Raw genomic sequence first — 22,357 nt, 5'->3', positions numbered from 1 at the left:
TTATGAATACAGGCAAAGCATGTGTTCTGTCACTGAACTGTGTTCGTTCCCTATAAGGCTTTTGCAGATGGTTTTGTGAACAATGATCAAGATACATTTCTCAAGCAGACCCCACAAAGCTTTCAAAGATTAAGTATTTGGCAGTATCTCATATTTAAATACTGTATTTACCAGTATCTCATATCCTCTTTAGCAAAGTTTAAAGCAAAATAGTAAAATATATTTAAGGAGGCCTTTACAGAGCATGATCCACATAATAGCTAAATGCTTTTTCATTCCAGTTTTCAGTCCCACTGACTGTAACAGGTAACAAGTTAAATGTGTGTATGGGGTATTCCCCTTTGACAAAGTTGTCAAGTTGTGTCCAGCTGTAGGGGGCAGTGCTGATCCCTGTTACTAAACTGAAGAGCCAGTGTTGTCAGAGACTACTCTGTGGGTCATGTGCTAGCATGACTACACAGAATGCTGTTTACCTTCCCATCGAAGCGTTACCTATTTATCTAGTTGCATTTGCATGGTTTTGAGCTGCTAGGTTGGCAGAAGCTGGGACTAGTGATGGGAGCTCACCCCATCACACAGCACCTTGAACTGCCAACCTGCCAATCTTGCAGTCAACAGAGTCAGCAGGTTAACCACGTGAGCCACCATGTTCTTCAGGCAATTTTGCAGCTGCCCCAAATGTGGGCTTTTCATGCTTTATATGAGGGTTCCATTTTTATTCCATTGTTGTGGGCATCAAATGTGGATTTACAACCTTATCCCACCAACTGTGAGGTTTACACTTCCGCAATCCCACCAATGCCACCGTCAGGATTCTCCCCAGGCACTCCCATCACTCTGGCCAAATGCAGGGTTTTTTTACCCTTTAACCCACCAACTGTGAAGACTTCCACAGTGCTCACTGCAGTTATCTTCCTTCTGTCCCACCTATGTGACACCAACTTTGGAACTCCCTCAAGTTTCCTAGGAGGATTTATGCAACTTCTGCATCAATGAGTATTACCTCTCTATATTCAGTATTGCCACCAGAGACACGTCTGAATCCAAGTTCCCAGACAGACAGCATTTCTGGAGGCCAAAAGTGTACAAAAACAAAAACAAATCTTTGTTTACAGAAGTTAAACATAACACAGCTGATTATGTATTTATTACATTTAAAACACCGTATGTACATTCTCACATTCATCTCACATTAACTCAGACCCTTGCCAGTCATTCAGCTCAAACCCCCTTCTCTCTATCCAACCCTAGTCTAACCCTTTTCTTACTGCACTTTACTCAAACCCTAGGCTAACAAACTCCTCACTCAAAGTGAACTCCCAACTCATTCACCAACTGCCATTCACCAGCCTTATGCAAATCACCTTAAACGAACAACGTTTTCAAATACAAACCTATGATATTACAGTGTGCTTAGCATCGGATAAAAATTAAAAATCATTTGCAGAGTCAGCAGGAACATGGAATGAACTTTCATTAAAAAAACAAAAAACACCCTGCCAGTCAACAACCATTTCTCAACTTTCATCTCTGTGTGAGAGCTGGGAAATTTTTGCATGAGAAATTTCAGAAAGGAGTGGCTCTTGTGTTTGTTTCATGTTATAGTGGTGGTCAATAATTTAAGTTTAAGAGTTATTTTGCCTTAACTACAGGATGTGTCTTGAAGAGATTTTCCCATTACATCTGCTCTCAAGGTGCTTATTAAATTTCTTCATGCTCCACCGCTGGCTGTACTATAGTCCCAGGGTGCTTAAAAGAAGTGAATTTACTCTCTCTAAATAAATACACATTTCCCTAAACAATCTCTGCAGCAGCAGCAACAAAACTTCCAAGTGTACATTTCCTTAATCAGGACCACACATGCATAACTACATGTAGTAAAGTTAATTTCTTTTTTAAAAAAATCATGGAATGTACATTTTACAATGTAACAATGACTTCCAATAGGTTGTCAAAACCTTTAATGATGACTACACAGATCTTAGAAGGGAGATATATATTTGGTTGAATGTCACCCCCATCTCTCCTCTTCTGTCTTATTAAGTAAAGTTTTTACACAGGCAATACTAGTATTGTGGAGTCGAAGACTTTCATGGCTTGCAGCCATAGTTTTTTTGTGGGGTTTTCAGGCTATGTGGCCATGTTCTAGAAGAGTTTTCTTCCTGATGTTTCACCAGCATCTGTGGCTGGCATCTTCAGAGAATGCTTGCCTGGAAAAGAGTTGGTGGTCCCTGCTGACGAAATGACTTACAAACTATCCAATCAGAATCCCGAGACCCTAAGCCAATCAGGTGCTGGCTGAGAAGTTTGAAGATTCCGCTTGGCAGTTGGGTTGAGTCAGTTAGGGTTTGTAATCCTGAGGGATGAAGCTGGAGTTCGTGGGGGAGATAGTTAGGATTAGAGACTGAGGGAATAGTATTTTGATAATAGACCAGGAAGGGTCTGTTAGTCCAGAGAGGGACAGTATTAGTTCTGGAGAGTCTAAACAAAGTCACCCAAACTGACACCTATCCTATGCCCCAGATCCGAGGATCTAATTGAAAAGTGGGCAGGCTCAGTATACAGTGGTACCTCGGGATACGAAATACCCAGGTTACGAAATTTCCGGGATACGAAAAAATCCCATAGGAAATAATTGTTCCGGGTTACGAATGTTTTTTGCGGTTACGAATTTTTGGTGCTTTTCGGCGCTATTTCACACGGAATCGCGGCTTTTCCCCATTAGGCCTATGGCATTTCGGCTTACGAAGGCTTTTCGGGTTACGAAAGCGGCCCGCGGAACGAATTAATTTCGTAACCCGAGGAAGCACTGTATCCCCATCCTGGATTTGACTAAGGGATATTGGCAAGTGCCTATGTGCCCTAAAGACCAGTTAAAAACTGCCTTTATTACACATAGGGGATATATGAATTTACAGTGTTGCCATTTGGGTTAAAGAACACCCCCTCCACCTTCCAAAGATGGTGGGACAACATTTTAGCGGGGTTAAAACATTGTGTGTAGCCTACATTGATGACATCAGTATCTTCAGTAACTCTTGGGGGGAACATATACAACATCTCGCTAAGTACTGGAGAAACTGAAAGAGAATGGAATGACTGTCAAAAGTTCAAAGTGTCATGTAGGGAAAAGAGACAGCTGATATTTAGGCTATATTGTGGGTGGCGGGACCATCAAGGCAGAAACTTCTAAAGTAGAAGCCATCCCTACTTCAAAAAAAGGTGTTGGTCATTCCTGGATTGCAGGATACTATAGGAAGTTCATTCCAAATTTTGTAGTATTGCCAGCCCATTATCCATTTAACCAAAAAGGATAAGCCTGCTAAAGTTCTCTGGTCAGCAAAACGCTGATGACCACGGTCCAGTTCTGATGGCTCCGGATTACACCAAGGCTTCCATAGCTACGGATGCCTCTAATGTTGGTCTGGGTGCCGTGTTAAGCCAAGAAGGTGAAGAGGGTCAGATCCATCCGACTCTTATATAAGTAAGAAACTCCTACCTGGAGAAAGACACTTAGCCCACATAGAAAAAGAATGTTTGGCTACAGTGTGGGCTGTAATAAACTTAAGCCATATTTGTGGGGGGGGGGGGAGTTCGTGATCAGAATAGATCACTCTCCCATGTGTTGGTTAAATCAGACGCAGGGAAATAACAGCAAGTTATTACGATGGAGTCTTATGTTACAGGACTTTGACTTCGCTATTCGTATGTCAAGGGTAAGGAAAATGTAGTGGCCGATGGTCTCTCTAGACAATTTGAAGAAGAGTAAAGAAGGAGACAAGGTTTGTAAACAGGTTGATATGATAATGTATATAGTGACTATATATGTATATAGTGACGATATTTACTTTTTTTGTTAATGTTATTATATAATGGGTAAGTAAATTATAACTGAGAGTTCCTTGGTCCATATAACCGTTTGGTTATGTGTGTCAATGAACCTATTAACAGGGGAGGTGTGTGACGAAATGACTTACAAACCATCCAATCAGAAGTCAGAGACCCTAAGCAATCAGGTGCTGGCTGAGAGTTTAAAGATTCCGCTTGGCAGTTGGGTTGAGTCAGTTAGGGTTTGGAATCCTAAGGGATGAAGCTGGAGTTCAATGGGGGAGATAGTTAGGATTAGAGACTGGGAACAGTATTTTGGTAATGACCAAGGAAGGGTCTGTTAGGTCCAAAGAGGGGACAGTATTAGTTTCTGGAGAGTCTAGAGAGGAGAGACTCATTGTAGCCAAACTCAGAAAGAGGGGTTTGCTTACATAATTTCTTGAGTGATAGTATAGCCTGTGTGGCTTTGGTATTATTAGAGAGAATTAAAACCAGACCTGATATATGTAATAAAAGAAGCCAAAGTAACAACTTCATGTCAAAGTTACCTTTGCCTATTCTGTGTTAAAATAAACCTTTACTGTATTATGGTTTAACTATCCACTTGGCCTGTGATTTAACATCCATCCACGCTACTGACCTTTAAAACTCACAGGGGTGTTGGGTTAAAGAAAGGAAAGAATTGTGAGGTGGTGGGGAATCGTTACAGTCCCTATGTAGACTTGTCCGCAGCTGCTTGATATGTGGTAAACTCCTGCGGCTGTGAGAGGGTCTCTCTTGTCCTTGGCTGAGCGAAGCATTTGTGTGATTTTTTCGTCGGTTTGTAAACCATTTGAAGGTTGTGTTTCCTCACCAGTTTTCCTATTCTGTCTATGACTCCTTTGATGTATGGTAAAATAACAAATCTACATAGACAAGTCTACATAGGGACCACCAAACGCAGTATGCAAACAAGAATCAAGGACATATGAGAGACACTGCAGACTGGGTCAGCCGGAAAATCAGCAGTAGCAGACATGTTATAACCATCCTGGACATAAAATGTTGTTTGAAAATACTGAAATTCTGGATCATGCCAACAACTACCATGTCAGAATGCACAGGGAAGCCACTGAAATCCACAAACACCTGGGCAATTTCAACAGGACAGAGGAACCCTGAAGAGTAAACAAGATTTGGCTTCCAGTCCTGAAAAACAGCAAGCTGAAGACTCAACAAATGCAAATGAGAAATGGGTCAGGGGCTCCCCCAGCAGACAATGAGCACTAATCAAGCAGACATTAATTCTCCTTTGCATATCCTCCATCCTGACGCCTACCATTCGAATAAAACAATTGCATGCAATCCCTCCTCCTTCCCAGGGTGACACAGTATATATATAACCAACTCTTTTCCAGGCAAGCATTTTCTGAAGATGCCAGCCACAGATGCTGGCGAAACGTTAGGAAGAAAACATGGCCACTCCTGGCTCTGCCACCCAGTTCCTCTCAGAATTTGAATCATGGCTGACATTCTTTCTTTCAGATTCAGTCCCCACTTTGATCCTAGGTGACTTCAATATCCACATTGATGATTCCAATAACCCTACAACATCTCGCTTTAAACTCTCTGCTAGCTTCTTTTGGCCTCCAGCCACACTCCAATCTTCAACTCATTCTCTTGGTCACTGTCTTGACCTGGTTCTTGCTGCAAACTGTGCCATTTCTGACTACCTGGCACTTGACTTTCCACTATCTGACCATCATTTAATCTCCTTTGCTCTCACTTATACTCCACCTCCTCGTCATACTGTTCAACGCCATTTTGTGATCTTCAATCTGTTGACTTAACCATCTTGGTCTGACCCTGGATTCTTCTCTCTCTTCCCTAAATCTGGGGATTCTGCTGATTCAGCAATGTCTTTATTTAACTCACTCTTTCCCTCGACTCTCGACCATTTGCCCTGTCTCTGTACGCACCTCTTCCTCTAAGACTAGACCTCAGCCCTGCTTACCCCCAACATTAAGTTTCTCCAGTCCTGCTCTGAGCGGCTGAACGTCTTTGGAGAAAAATCCAAAGAGTGGCTGATTTTATCCATTTCAAATTTGTTCTTTCTTCCTTCTCACGGGCCCTCTCTATGCTAAACAGAATTTTACAAATCATTGATCTCCGCCAATGAGAGGCGCCCGCAGCGTTTGTTCTCCACCTTCAACACTTTGCTTAAACCTCCCTCTCCTTCTGTCTCTTCATCATTCTCTCCATGACTTTGCTATTATTTCATCTCTAAGATCTCCACTATTCGCTCTGAGATAGTCCCCCCCAATTCTTCTTCTGCTCTTAATCTTCTATCACCTCGCCTGACAAATTGTCTGTTTCCTCCTGCCTCTTTGGATGAACTCTCTACACTTCTGAACTCTTCCAACTGCAACTGCTCTCTTGATCCATTCCTACTCGTCTTCTAATCTCTATAGCTCCTCCCTTCTGCCCTCCTTCTCCATATCTTCAATCTCTCTCTCTCCTACAGCTCCTTCCCCTCGGACTTCAAACATCTCTTTTCCCCAATTCTGAAAAAACCTTCTCTTGACCCTCCTCCTTGTCTAGCTATCGTCCGATTTCTCTTCTTCCCTTTCTTTCTAGTTTTGGAACGGGTTGTCTATTCGCCTGTCTTGAGTTTCTTGAAGCCAATTCCATCCTCGATCCCTTTCAGTCTGGCTTCCGCCCAAGGCATTCTACAGAGACAGCTCTCACCAAGACTCGATGACCTTTACAGGCCAAGGCTAATGGCCTTTACTCTGTTCTCATCCTCTGATCTGTCTGCAGTTTGACAACGTTGATCACTGTCTTCTAGTTGATATACTTCTGACCTTGGGTTGTAGACTCTGTTCTCGACTGGTTTAGATCTTACTTGTCTGGCAGATCTTTTGCAGTGGTTGCAGGTGGTCAGACTTCATCTCTGTCCCTTATCTGTTGGAGTTCCCCAGGCTCTGTTCCTTCTGTTTTCTCTCTACACACTGTCCTTAGGAAAACTCATCTCAGCTCTTTTGGCTTTTCCTACATCTGTATGCGCTGACACCCCAGCTGTATCTTTCCGCCCCTGACCTTTCTCAAGGCTTGAACAGCAAGTTATTTCCTCCTGCCTCACAGCTGTCTTCGCAGTGGATGTGCCATCGGCGTTTGAAGCTCAAACATGTCCAAGATGAGCTTCTTGTCTTTTCCTCCTAAGCCCACCCTTCATACAACTCCTTTTTTGTCTCTTGTGGACAACATTTCTATTCAACCAGTCCAGAAGCCCGCAGTCTTGGTTTTATCTTTGACTCTTTCTCTGTCGTGTATCCCTCAGATTCCAGACCACAGCCAAGGCTTGCAGACTCTTTTTGTACAATATTGCCAAAATCTGACCATATCTCTCTGCCTCTACTGCCAAGATCCTGGTCCATGCCCTAGTGATCTCACACTTGATTATGATGGTCCTCCTGGCTGGGCTTCCTCTTTCTCACCTCCGTCCTTTAATCTCTGTTCAGACATTCAGCTGCACGCATTAGCACTTCCACCCACCACTCTGACCACATCTTCTCCTGTGTTGGCATCCCTTCACTGGCTCCCCCTCCTTTCCGCATTCAGTATAAGCTCCTGCTGTCCACGTTTAAAGCCCTCCATGGACTGGCCACTCCCTACTTATCAGACCTTCTTTCTACTCACCCTTCCACTCGGGCCCTCCGTTCTGGTAGTCAAGGTCTGCGTGCTGTCTCAGCCCAGGATTTCCTCTGCCCCATCCTGGATTTGCCCCTTTCACTCGCTGCCCCTCACTCCTGAACCTTCTTTCCCCCCCACGAGCAAGAGCCATCACTTTTATTTAAGAGCTCAAAACGGAGTTGAAAACCCCTCTGTTCAGAGAGCCTTTCCCAGGCATTGCATAATTGTCGCTTACTATTTGAAATGTTCTTGTGGTGCCTGTTTATTGAACCATTTCCTTATTGCTATGTACTGTATATGCATTATCCTACTTGAGAGTATGTATTTTCCCTGGAAAATGATTAACCATCCATTATGAAGCCTCGCCCTCCCTCCAGTCCATCTGCCTTGGTCCAGGCCTTGGAGGTAGAGAGGAACTGCTGGACCTCTTACCCTTTCCCTCCACCACCTCCTTCTCCTTCTGTGTCTTGTCTTTTTAGATTGTAAGCCCGAGGGCAGGGAATCATCTAACTAAAAGATTGTATGTACAGCGCTGTGTAAATTTACAGCGCTTCATAAATAAAGGTTAATAATAATAATAATAATAGCCCGAAAACCCCACAAAAAACAATACTAGTATTAATTAGAATCATTGTGTGGGAATTTAATTCAACCAAGCCTCAACATCTTCATTCCCTTGGATGCTATGGGCAGGGCCAGCCCTACTATTAGGCACCTCAGGCAGCAGGAGCATGGAAAGGCAATAACATGTTGGAAGATGGAGACACTATTGCCACACAGTCTGCAAGCATTGCCCCTTAGATGAGTGCAGCCTCACTGCCACTATTGCAAAAAGATTCGTCCTCTACTGTTATTTTCCATAGGTGGAATAAGTGGGAAGACATCTTGGGCCAGAACTAGTTGCAGTACAGACTTAACTCACTCTGGGACTCATCTTTCAAGGCAGCCAAATTGTATATAGTCAACCCTCCATATCCAAAGATTCTGCATCCACAGATTCAAACATCCACAGCTTGAAAATATTTAAAATCCAAAAGGCTAAAATTGATTTTGCTATTTTATGTAAGGGACACCATTTTGCTATCCCATTATCTATAATGAAACTTGAGCATTCACAGATGTTGGTATCCATGAAGGATTCTGGAACCAAACCGCAGCACATACCAAGGGCCCACTGTATGAGGTTTCCTTCTGGATGACTCCAGTTTTCTAGCCCAAGTTTAAGACAATATGTGCTTAAACAGATACTGTTGTCGCCAATAGTGTCTTTTGCCTTATCAGAAAGCACTTCCATTCCTACCAGAGACTACTCATCTGTACAGATGGCTCCCCTACACCTGCATCTCCACTCACACAGACTGACTACTGCAACACAACACAGCACTCCTGTATTGGTACAGAGAGTCCTTCTTAGCTTTTAGGATTATATCTGAAGCAAGGCTGCAGTGGGTAGAGGAAATTAGTAAGAATCAGGTGTCCCACCCTGTGTAAATGACAATAGATTCTACCGAGAAAAAGCAATCATTCAATAAAACTACTGCTACATCATGTTGTTGCTTAAACTAATTCCAGAGAGATACTCCTGCTCTCTAAAATTATCACCATGCAGGCCTTCCAGTCTTCAGAAAATACCTGGATCTAAGGTAAGTGGCAGTCAAAGTGGGGCAAATGTGCCATGAGCTAGGCCCAAAGGGTGACACTGTGTTATTCTACTGTATATGCAGTTGACTTCCACACACACACAGTTTAGTCTATTTATCCAGTGTGTCACAGGTTAGCAAAACAGGACATGCAGGTATCCCTGATCTCATTGTATATCGAGCCTCTTATTCCTGCCTTTGGATGTGCCACCCATGACAACCAGTGAATGTCTACCACTGTCAGAGTAATGGAGAATCTGTTCTTTTATTCCAATCTTTCAATCATCTATCCAGTATTTCAAAGCCTACCAGCAAAATAGATTCAGCACCTAAGGTCTAAAACACAATGAAGAAATAATCCAGTTTGAGACTGCTTTAACTGCCCTGGCTCAATGCTAGGAAATCCCAGGAATTATAGTTTATTGTGGCACCAGAATGCTATGACAGAGAAAGCTAAATGTTTCACAGTACTACAGTTCCCAGAATTCCCTAGCACTGACCCAGGGTAGTTTAAGTGGTCTGAAACTATTTCTGAAGCATGTTTTGGACTTAAGACACTTCTTTTAAAGTCTCAGATAAAATCCAGAATGGATTCACCACATCTGTGAAATGGAAGCCTCCACCTGCCACTGCCACCCATTTCTACTGCCCGTGTCACTTCTAATAAAGGCCAGTCGTACCATTAGATAGGGAGATATGGTCCCCTCACTCAGTAGATTTTTGATGTTCTAAGAGCAGATTGTTAACCAATCCATTTCTTTGTTGGTTGTTGTTGTATGACTTCAAATTGTTTCTGACTTATGGCTACCCTAAGACAAACCCTATCATGGGGCTTTCTTGGCAGGTTTCTTCAGAGGGAGGTTGCCCTTGCCACTTTCTGAGACTGAGAGAGTGTGACTTTCCCATGGTCTTCCAGTGGGTACTCACATAGAGGAAAAAAGAAGAATTTTTGGGTTGTTTTTTTTTTTTGCCGCATGTGGCATAGTTTTCTATACTCTGCACCTTGAGTTGGGTCAGAGGTGTGAATCATTTGCTGCTGTCTTTGGCCAGCCCTGTTTATGGTAGGTGTGCCAGAGGTTATCCCTGTATTGGTCAAAGGCGGCACCAGGCCTGCAAACATTAGATAGCCAGCACTTTAATCATGAGCTGGCATGACACTTTCCCCACATTACAAAGACAGAAACAAAACTAAACAAAACAATTCATTTCTTGACCTCTACTGAATGCTAGGCTCCTGCAACACTATTCCTTTAGCACCAGAACAGTTGATCTGATGGAGGGGGGGACTTTAAAGTTGTGCAACTATTAAAAATAGACAGCTAAGTCTTGTTGAGGGAGTGGAAATCTAAACCGAACAAACTGTTGAGAGAAGAAAATCTTACCACTTTCTTGTTGCAGGGAGGTGAGAAGAATTACATTTTAGTGATTGTTTTAGATTTAACATATCCTGCCATATTGCCCAGAGTTGAAGCTGCTTAGCCTGGATGTCCTTCCAGACCTTTGCTTCTATTGTGCTTAAATGTTTGGGGATGCAAAGAAGAGGAAAACAAACATACATTTTCCCCTTCCTCTGACTAAACTTGATGCACTAGCCATAACAAATATGACATTTGAAAACAGGCATTTTCCAGCCACCCAACCCCCACTGAGGATGCTTCAGCATCCACTGACTTATTTCTTAACAGCCAACGGGTCTTTGTTTTATGAGGCAGTAGGATTTCACAATACATAACACTTTTCTCTCTACACCCTTTTGCGATACAAAGCCAAGCCAATGTGAGTAGGCAAATTTTTAATCAAGTTATACTGCCAGTGAAGATAAGCAGTTTTTTATCAGCTGCCTTCAATAATATGTCAAGGATCTTAGAAAAGGATTCAAAGGCAGGCTTTTTTCTTCATGCCTCTCTTCTGCTCTCTCCTTTACAATATCTAAATGGTTGTTATTTTTAAATTTTGGAGAGAGCAGTGAGCTCTTTAAGAAACAGACATAAGATATTGGATGAACTGCAAGTGACTTCACATGGTAAAATCTTGGCTGAACTTCAACTAGGTAGGTCTGAAGAAAGCGTACACAAATAATAAAGGATTAGCAAGGATTAACAGAGAAAGGCCAGGGAGAAGGGAAACTATCCATGGCATTCTGAAAGATCTATATGGCTTCTCCCAACCTAATGCCCTCCAGATGTGCTGGACTACAATACCCATCACCCCCAGCCAGGTAGAAGTTGAAATCCAACATAGCTAAAAACACCAGGGTGATGAACTTTGTTCTAAGCCACCCCCCATAATGCTGAACTGTAGCTCCCAGCTTTCCTCGCCATTGCTTCTTCTGTTTGCAAGGTCTTGATAGGAAGTGCAGTTCAACAAACATGTAGGGGGAAGTCACATAATCCCTCCTCCTAATCAAAGCAATGCACTGAAAATGAAAGTGGGGAAAATACACTGAAAAGCAGAAAGCACTTCTGTGCTTAGAGTCATAAGTAAAGACTTTGGAGAACAAAGAACGGCTGGAAAACAGGAAAATGTCTATCAGACAAGATTATATAGGCATTTCCCCAAATTAATTTCATTCTGAATACCTAAACACCCTAAATGCACCAGATCCTGTCTGAACTTGGGAGCTAGGCAGGGTCATCCCTGGTTAGTACTTAGATGGGAGATTGCTGATTAATACAAGGAGCTGTACACTTTATTTTCAGAGGAAAAAACTGGCCAAACCACCCCTGAGTATTGCTTGCCTAAGAAAAACCCTTTGAAATTGGCAGGTGACTTGAAGGCACATGCACACACACACAAACTGGAGATTTAGTGGCTACAGATCTCTGAGTCCTACCTTAACCTATCTACTATATATCAGATGCTGGATTATCATCTTGAAATTTTGAACTTTTGTTAGTTCATTTATATAAAACTGATGATCAAGCATCTGTTCACACGTTGCAGCCAGCTCCAGATATTCTGCTGCTTGAAGCAGAGCAACAAATGGCATTCTGCACTCACTCAAATCAAGGTGCACACTGTCCAAAGCTGCCCGTGTTATTTTGGCATGAGGCAAAAAATCCCACTTCCCCATCCTTGGCTGTAAAAGGTCCACTTCCCCATCCTTGGCTGTAAAAAAGCAAGAGCAGATTAATAGCTAACTAACAATTAACAATTTGCTGCCGATTCATGGCTCTCAAAATCTGCTACCTGAATCTGCTAGACATTACTCTGCCTAATGGTAGGACTGGTCCTGTCCCACATTCTTATCTATAGGTACCATATAAAATGACCTCTCTTTGACAGAGCTTTGAATCATTCATGCCAAAGGTTAAACTGGTTTGCATCTGTCCCTTGTGCTGCATCACAGTCAATGCAAGCAGAAATGAATATAAAGAGTAATCATACATTTGAGATCTAAATTTAAAACAATCAGGGCACCCTCTGAGATGAAGAAGGTTCTCCATCCTTTGGCCACACAGACATACCTATTCCAGTGGCTCCCTCAGCAAACTACCTTCATGGAGGTCAAGCTCAGACTGGTTGACTGTTCATCCACAGAGCAAACAGAGGCCATTGTGTGATAAAGTACAGAGCTGACTCATAAAAGACCAAGGAGGTGACATCACTGCTGTGAGGCTGCTCAGCATGGACACTCCTCAGACTGCTTCCTGAGCCTTTGCCTCCAATGAAAGGGGTCATGGGGAACAAAGTGGCTTGCAGCACTATCAGCACTTTACATTAAATACTATCAAAGAACAGCTTGGGTTGACTGTGATTGTATAGTTCCACAACAAAGTGTGTGGGGGATTGTGGGACTAGGAAAGTCATCTTGGCAGTGGGCAAAAAGTGTCACAGGTTTAGCAGATGGGCACTTGGCCCTCTTCAAGTTGTCCCTTAGGCTCATCCTAGGTCCCAGGCAGATCTGATGAGTCTGCATTCCACTTCCAAGTCAATAGCCTGGGGCTTCAGTTGTCAAGTTACATGCTCAGAACAGCCTTGTTGACTTTAAGGAGACTCCTCCTGATTCAATAATAATCATTCTCATTCTTTTGTGCAGAAGAGAAATTGGTAAATAGAAGAACAGAAGGCTGAATTTGGCTTTAGGAATTGTTTGTTGTTGTATGCCTTGAAGTCATTTCCAACTAATGGCAATCCTAAGGCAAACCTATTAAGGAGGTTTACCTGGCAAGACTTGTTCAGAGGGTTTTTGTCTTTGCCTTCCTTTGAGGCTGAGAAAGTGTGACCTGCCCAATGTTACCCAGTGTGCTTCCTTCACTGAATGGGGATTTGAACCCCTGTCACTAGAGTCACAGTCCAACACTCAAACTGCTATGCCACACTGGCTCTTGGTTTTCGCTATAAAGATCCATTTTAAAAAACAACTTGACATCTGACATCAGAAGGACTACACATACCTCCAATTCAGTACACATCACAAAGTGGTTCCAAATCTTCTTTCTTTACTTACCTAAGAGGCGATCTGCCCTTCAGTCAAGAAGGAGAGAAGAATAAGAATATCAAGTCTTCTGTCCTACTGAAGGGCATGGAACCTTTTCAGCTGCATTGCTGCAGAGCTCACTAGCTACAATCAGCACATTAGCTGCAGGATCCATTTCTGATGCAGTAGTAAAGGAAAAGTGAACATGAGCCTGATTTTTTCTACTCTGGGAACCTAGAAAAGTCACTTGTTTTGACTATCACTCCAAGAAGTCCTTCCAGGCATCATGGATATGTTGACTGGGAAATTCTGGATGTTAACAGTTCAAAAAAGTAACTTTTCCAAAATCTTTTTATAATATACTCTAAAAGTAAGTCCTGTGTTCAGTAAGCTCCAGTGCCCTGCATGCTGGACTAAAAATGAGTACCACTGAGCCTCAGAGGACTGTTTTTCTGTGCTAATATGGCTTAAGGATTGGTGCACGTTGCTACTCTCTCCAGGTAACCAGGCTAGTAAAATTAAAATCCATAACCACCTGAACTCACTTTAGGCTTCTACCAGTACAAGCTCACTTTTATTTATTTATTTTATTTTATTTTTGCAACAGGGTGGATTAGAACAGCTTTTGCCAACTTGGTCTCCTCCAGATGTTTTGGACCACAGCTCCCATCATCCCATCAACCACTGCTGGCTCGAAATGAGACAACCATGGCAGATGCTGTCTGACATCTGGAGGGGCATAGGTTGGAGAAAGCTGCATTAGAACATTGGTTAAATTCACTGAGCATGATCAGGAGACTTCAATGTGCTTTTGATCTCTGGTTACACCATTATTATTATTATTATTATTATCCTTTATTTATGAAGCGCTGTAAATTTACACAGCACTGCACATGCAATCTTTTTAGTAAGACGGTTCCCTGCCCTCAGGCTTACAATCTAAACCAGACTCGCTTACTGAAATAAACCTAGATTAATTCCAAACATTGTATAATTTTGCTTTTTGGTGGTGGTGGATGATTGTTTCCATGAAGAACAGCAATTCAATAGCAGTGGCTTGGAGTTGATTCACAGTCTGGTCTTAAGCTTAGATGTATACTATTTTTGTTAGGAAGGGGAGGCAGTCTTGAATCTGGATTTCCATGACCCAGTCAAATTTCTGTTACTCTTTATAGAAATAAGTTCACAAGCAGTATAGATGTTACTCATGGGTAACCACCTTCAAAGGGCCAGGCCCAGGGCCAGTTTTGTTGCTGTGTGAGGCAGAATCCACTTAAATCAAGGTGCAAGGTGCAACTACCGGTAAGTGATTGTAGCAGAAAAGGCAGAAAATCCTATTAGTATTCCTTGGTAAAGAATCCAGGTTGCAAATCAAGATTGACAATGAGTTAGGGTCAATTACAGCAGTACGATTTCACTTTAACTGTTATGGCAACATCATATGGCATCCCGTGGTTTGTAGTTTGCTGAGGTGTTTTAGCTCTCTGACTGAGAACTCTAAATTCCCCTCCCTAAACTGCAAATCCGAAGATTCCATAGGATGTCACTATGGCAGTTAAAGTGGAGTCATAGTGCTGTAATTGTGTAGTGTGAAAGGAACTCCTGTCAGGAATCACTTAAGTCCAAAACTCACTGTAGAAATACTGCTTTGAGTGCCTTGGCTCAGTGCTAGGGAATCTTGGGGAATGAAGTTTGTTATGGCACCAGAGCTCCTGGACAGAGAAGGCCAAATGTCTCACAAAACTACAGTTCCCAGAATTCCACAGAATTGAGCCAGGGGAGTTAAAATGGTCTCAAACTGGATTACTTCTGCAGTGTGTTTTGGCACCTAGGGGCTGAACAGGCAACTGCTTTCAGTACCAGATCTGGGCCATGGCAACTACACATCATGGGTCCGATCTGGCCTTTCCATGACCGAAAAAGGAGCCACAAAAACAGCTCCTTTTTGTGCCACAGAAAGGGTACCATAGTCGCCAGCGCCACAGCTTTTCAGCGCTCCTTTGGTGCTGCATCATCTGGATGCAGCACCAGAGGAATGCCATGATGCCATCTGCCATGTGGTGGGGCATGCAGCGTGACACCAACATGGGGTTGGAGTCAGGGTGTGCATTGTGTGGACGCCATGCCCCCACTCTGCCCCGATGCCAGCCTTTGATGCCAATCTGTTGAGGCTGCTAGTTAACCTAAATAAGTTCAAGTCTGCAGAGCCAGATAAACTGCATCCCAACGTATTGAAAGAACTTGCTGTCATACTTGCAAAACCACCTGCCATCAATTTTTTTTAGAAATCTTAGTGAATGGATGGGGTGCCTAAGGAGTGGAGAAGGGTAAAAATTGTTCCTCTCTTCAAAAAATACAAATAAGAAGATCCAGGCAGTCTGACATCAAAATCGGGGTGGGGGGGGCAGAATACTAGAACAGATTATATACAACTCTGTCTGCAAGTATTTTGATGACAATGCAGTAATTAGTTGGAGCCAGCATGGGTTTCTCAAGAACAAATCCTGCCAATCTAACCTTATGTCTTTTTTTGATCAGGTCACTAGATTAGTAGATGTGGGAATGCTGTGGATGTCATTTATCTGGATTTCAGCAAAGCATTTGATAAGGTCCCCCAGTTTATTTTGAATAGCAAACTGACTAAATGTGGAATAGATCTAAGCACCATCAGATGGATCCATAATCAACTGGACAACTACAGTGCGCCCGTGCCATCCACATATGCATATGCTGAAAGCCATGCGGCAAGAAGGGGCGGTGCATCCCATAGTAAACAATGGGGTGTGTGCCCATGCCGCAACACCACTGCATGCATGAGCCCCATTCATTTAAATGGGGTTTGAGCATAGGTGGAATTTGCTTTACGCAGGAGAGTCCGGAAAGTAAGGGCGCACTGTATTCTCAAATAATTGTAACCAGTAGCTGTGCTTCAAACTGGAAAGAGGTCTTAAGTGGAGTGCCACTTGATCATGTCTTTCCACAGAGAATCCAGGAATGGCAATTTGGCAAGAGTTTTGTTTTGAAAAAAACACCAAGTAATCTATCCCAAAATTCCCTAGATATAGAAATAACTGGATTAAGTGTGTTATGCAGATAGATACAAAGAGTCAATTCAGACAGTTATGTGCTGCAGTTTCCATTTGTTTGTAAAATATCAATCAATATGCCATTGGAAAGAGGCTGGCAGCTTGTTACAAAATCATAATGGGCAGGCAGCAGATTTATTATTGTTGTTAAACATCCAAATGAATCACTAGGATTTATATTAATCTCAAGAAAGTATTACTGATTACTGTCATCAGGTTTCAGAGACAGAGGCCCTGTACAGACCGGCTTGAAAGGCCAGCTTGGGGGCAGAGTCGGGGCATAACGTTCTGATGATGCATGCCTGACTCTGCCCTCCAGGTTGCCCTGACACCGCACCGCTCCAGATGGCACACAGTGTCATGGCGTGCCTCTGGTGCTGTGTCTAGATGACGCAGCCCTGAAGGAGAGCCATGTGGCCACGCTGCCATGGCTATGGTGCCCTTTCAAGGGTGCAAAAAGGAGCCTCTTTTTGTGGCTCCTTTTTGTGCCCTTGAAAGGCCAGATCGGGACCATACTGTGAGGTTGTCACAACTCCGAGCCAGCTGAAGAAGGGTGGCTGGATTATGGCATTAAAGTGTACAGGTGTGTCAATTCTCAACTTTTTGTGTCTTGGAAAGACCGCAATAGCTGTGGTGGTGCGGCTTTAAGACACTCCTCTGGCACTGCATCATGTGGATGTAGCGTCACAGGAGCGCTGTAACACTGTATGCCATGTAGAGCAGTGCATGGCATCATGCCAGCCTGGGGGCGGAGTCAGGGCATGCATCATGTGGCTGCCATGCCCCGACTCCACCCCCAGGCCAGCTTTTATGGCACGCACAGCCCCTAAGTTACTGGTCGCATCATGCCATCTGGCAACAACATTGTGCACAATACTTAACAGATCCCTGCCCTGCCAACTTTACAATCTAAGTTTCAACAGAGAGGGGATACTAGTGAACAGAAGCAAAAATAACAAGGGAAGACAGTGTGAAAATAAAATTACATCTATTGTGAACTTCTTCTGAGGAATTAACTACATCTAACTACATCAATGAAGAGGTATGTTTTGAGGGGAGAATGCAGGCATGTTGGTTAGGAATGGGGGATGTTTAGTTCTCCAGATGATGTTGCATTGCAACTCCCATCACTCCTAGTCAGGATAGCCAATAATTAGAGATCATGGGAGTTGCTGTCTGACTATACCAGAGGGCCTTATGATCCCTTGCCCAATTTAGGTGCAACCTGGGATGTTCAGCACAAAAGGAGCAGCAAGATAATATTCTGTACATATCTGAGATGTAAAATATGCTTTTGTTTTGCTTTGGCTTTAAAGTATAGACAGCTGAGTAAGAGTAAAGGAGACTAGAATATATCAACTTCCTCTCTTACAAGTATCCATATAATTAATAATAATAATAATAATAATAATAATAATAATAATAATAATAATAATAATAATATCCAAATAACTGAAGTCATCTTCAATTCAATATTAACATTGCAAATAAAGCACTGTTAAACAATATCCTATGGCATTAAAGTGGAGCTTTATTGCATACATTTTTACACAGCGGGCATGAAAACCAAGTGCCCTCATCCCCGTCTTGGCATGCATTTCCTAAGAACTGACAGCCACCATGACGCAAGGCTATGATCGTTGTGTAACGCTGAGAGTTTGGTGTTTTGGGAAGGCTGTACCAGTTTCTAAGAAAATACTTTGAAATCTTATGTTAGACATTTTTAAAGTCAGCACACTAGCTGGGGGAGTGAGGAGAGAAGAGAGGAAATGCTGCAAAACTGCTCAGCATTCCAGCAAGCCAAATAGAGAGAAACTGACATTAAAATGATAACCCCGCCACAAACCTTGCAAGAATAACATTACCGTACTGTGTCTGTTTTTCAGCTTAGCGAGAGAACCAGAAAATATGTCTGCGCATGGAGGAGAGCATGCTCAGTGCCAGTGAGGTCTTACTGTACAGGCTGGGGGCAGTGAAGTGGATTAATCGGGACTATGGGAAGATCAGGGGGGTGAAAGAGAGGAAGCATGATTAGAACTGACATAGTTCCAAATCTCCATTAGCAAACACATCCTGCTTGTTTTCCTGGCTGGCTGGCTGGTGCACTTTCTCTCTCTCAGTCCCCTCTGCTCCCTGGGTACCATGCCTTCATAGAGCGGGATGGGCGCTTTGTTAACTGTTGCATTAGAGAGAATCAATTACCACATGAAATACTGGACAAGCCAGCGAGATCTTCAACGCGCCTTTGCATAATGCTGGAAGCAAGATACTCAGTTGCTGATGTGTGCCTTCAAGTCGTTTGGGACTTTATGGCAACATCAATCACTCTCATGCTTTTGGGCAGAGGAGAAAATGGCAAACAGAAGAATAGAAGGTTGAATTGGGCTTTAGGAATTGTTGTTTTTGTGTGCCTTCAAGTTGTTTCTTATTTATGACAACTGTAAGGCGAACCTATCATACTTACATTATTATTATTATTATTATTATTATTATTATTTTAACATAACAATTATTGTTGTAGAGGGCCAGAGTGGCATAGTGATTTGAGTGTTGGACTGGGACTCTGGAGACCAGGGTTTGATTCCTGGCTTGGCCATGAGGCCCACTGGGTGACCTTGCTGAAGTCACACACTCTCAGCCTCAGGGGAATGCAATGGAAAAACCCCTTTGAACAAATCTTCCCAAGAAAACCCCATGATAGGGTTGCCTTAGGGTTGCCATAAGTTGGAAATGACTTGAAGGCACATAATATAATATAATTACACAACACACATTATTGCTGTTCTTGTTATTAAAAGGGCAGGATACAAATCCAGTCTATTCCTGCCTCTTGTCTGCAGCAAAGCTCCCCAACTGCTTTTTAAAGGGGCTTTCTATTGCTTTAAAATGTCCAACCGTGTTCAGCCTGGTACCTTTCACCCACCTTTTCATAATGCTTCCAGAAAGTGCATTATTATTATTATTATTATTATTATTATCATCATCATCATCAGAAATAAATAATTAAACATAACTATGATTATGACTATTAATTTAACATAACCATTATTTTCATTGTTGTTATTATTGCTGTTATTATCAATTTAACATAACCATTGTAGTTGTTGTTAATTTAATAACTATTACTGTATTATATTCCAGTTATATTATATTATATTATTATATAGCATTGTATTATATTATTAATTTAACTATTATTGTTATTGTTATTAATTTAACACTATTATTAATAATGATATGATTATATTATATCATTATATTATATCATATTGTAATATTATTGCTAATTTAACTATTATTATTATACTGTCAATATTATTTTATTTATTTTATTTTATTACTATTATATTATATTACTATATTATAATATTGTATCACATTATATTATGTTATTAATTTAAATATTATTATTATCTTACGGTTATTAATTTAATGCTGTTATTAATTATATTATTATATTATCATAAAGTAGATATAAATGTTTTGTCTGCAAAACATTTTCAAGAATTCAAGAATTATATTATATCATATTATAATATTATTGTTAATTTAACTATTATTATTATTATACTGTCATTATTATTTTAACATAATTATTTATTATGTTTTATATTATATTATATTATATTATATCGCATTATATTATTAAATTATTATTTTAACTATTATTATGTTTTCGTTATTGATTTAACATTATTATTATTAATTATAGTATAGCATAGTATTATATATATCACATTATCTTATTATATTATTAATTTAACTATTATTATATTGCCATTATTGATTTAACATTATTATTATCAATTATATCATAGTATTATATTATCATATTATATCACATTGTATTACATTATTAATTTAAGTATTTATTATTATTATAGTATTATATTACCATATTATATCACATTATATTACATTATTAATTAATTTGTTATTATCATAGTATTACATTGTTATATTATATCACATTATATTACATTATTAATTTAACTAATGATTATTATTATAGTATTACATTGTTATATTATATCACATTATATTACAATATTAATTTAACTAATGATTATTATTATAGTATTACATTGTTATATTATATCATATTATATTACATTATTAATTTAACTAATGATTATTATTATTATAGTATTACATTGTTATATTATGTCACATTATATTACATTATTAACTATTTATTATTATTATTATAGTTTTATATTATCATGTTATATCACATTATATTACACTATTAATTTATATTATTATTATTATTATTATTATTATTATTATTATTATTATGCTGTTGTCATTTAACATTCCTCCTCCTCCTCCTCCTGGTTATTTTACCATAGCTGCCATGGCTGGACTTCTTCTTCTCTAAAGGGCAGTCCACCCCTGCTGCCCCTTCCTCTCTCCTTTTGGGAAGCAGCAGCAGCAGCAGCAGCAGCCCAGCCTGCCTCGCCTTCCCTTGCCTTCCCTCCCTGCTCCTTCCAGGGCCCTGCGATCAGCCGAGGCAAAAGGCAAGGCAGGCAGCCTAGAGAGCGAGAGAGAGAGAGAGAGAGAGTGGGGCCTGGGCCAGGAGAGCAGCCAGGGCCAGGGCTGGGGAGAGCCACCTACCTCACCTGGGTCTTCTTCAGGAGATGGGCAGCAGCAGCAGCAGCAGTAGCAGGGGGAGGAGGATAGTGCCTCTGCCTCGGCCACTTGGCTGGGATGTGTCGCAGGGGGACCAGCCACCAGGGATGATGCTGCTGCTGCTGCTGCTGCGTCTGGCTCCAGCAGCCACCGAGCCAGGCAAGGAGGCAGGCAGGAAAGGAGGCAGGCAGGGAGGCGGGCCCTGCTTGGCTGGGGAGGGGGCTGCTTAAAGCTGGGTCCCCCTTTGGTTAGTCCTCGTCCTCAGAGCAGCCTCAGGTGGGCAGGCAGCAGCCTCTCTCCTCTTGCAAGCTCTCTCTCTCTCTCTCTCTCTCTCTCTCTCTCTGTGTAAGAAAGAGAGGGAGGGAGGCGAGTGTGTGTCTGTAGGAAAGAGAAGAGACCCAGTAGCGGAACTGTGTCTGTGTGTGAGTGTCTGTGGAGCTGAAAGAGAAGAAACCCAGCATTGTCCTATGAATTGTGTGTGTGTATGAGAGAGAGAGAGAGTTTGAGCGTATGTATGTGTGTGAGAAGTTGGGTGAGAGAGCGTGTCTGTGTGAGAAAGTGTGTGTGTGTGTGAGAGAGAGAGAGAATGAGAGTGTGTGTGTGTGTCAGGGTGTGTTTGTATTTTGAGTGCGTGAGCATGTGAGTGTGTGTTTGGGTGTGAGAAACTGGGTGACAGAGTGCGTCTGTGTGAGGAAGTGTGTGTGTGAAGGAGAGAGAGAATGAATGAGCCTGTGAGAGAGACTGTGTGTGAGTGTGAGCGTCTGTGTGAGAAGTTGGGTGGCAGTGTGTGTGAGAAAATGTGTGTGTGTGAGAGAGAGTATGAGTGTGTGAGAGTGTGTTTGAGTGTGAGAGTATGTGTGTGTGAGAGAAGGTGCGTGACAGAGCCTGTCTGTGTGAGAAAGTGTGTGTAAGAGAGAAGTTGGGTGAGAGGGTGGGTGAGAGAGTGTGATTGTGTGAGAGGGGAAGTGTGTATATGTGTCTGTGTGTCCGAGAGAGAGAGAGAAGTTGGGTGACAGAGTGGGTAAAAAGTGTGTGTGTGTGTGTGTGTGTGTAAGGGGAGGGTGCCACCCGAGTGTGTG

General features: G+C 41.8%; 1 protein-coding gene across 5 annotated transcripts in view; it reads right to left on the bottom strand.

Moving 5' to 3' along the window:
* Nucleotides 1–21,415, bottom strand: part of KBTBD11 (kelch repeat and BTB domain containing 11) — a 30,545-nt gene extending 9,130 nt beyond the window's left edge. Inside the window, exons 1-2 of one of the 5 annotated variants that reach the window (XM_042446835.1) lie at nt 21,264–21,415; nt 1,004–1,068 (exon numbers count right to left, since the gene is read on the bottom strand). The gene's annotated coding sequence lies outside the window, so the exon portion shown is untranslated. Of the gene's footprint in view, nt 1–1,003; nt 1,069–20,993; nt 21,221–21,263 lie in introns of those variants that run through there. The other 4 variants (XM_042446834.1, XM_042446833.1, XM_042446836.1 and 1 more) reach the window with 4 other exon arrangements.
* Between the last annotated feature and the right edge of the window lie 942 nt (nt 21,416–22,357).

This window comes from Sceloporus undulatus, chromosome 1 (genome assembly GCF_019175285.1).
Source record: "Sceloporus undulatus isolate JIND9_A2432 ecotype Alabama chromosome 1, SceUnd_v1.1, whole genome shotgun sequence".
In the NCBI taxonomy this organism is placed as follows: Eukaryota; Metazoa; Chordata; class Lepidosauria; order Squamata; family Phrynosomatidae; genus Sceloporus; species Sceloporus undulatus.
Note: the sequence above shows the minus strand (reverse complement) of the source record. Positions and strands in the feature narration are given on the sequence as shown.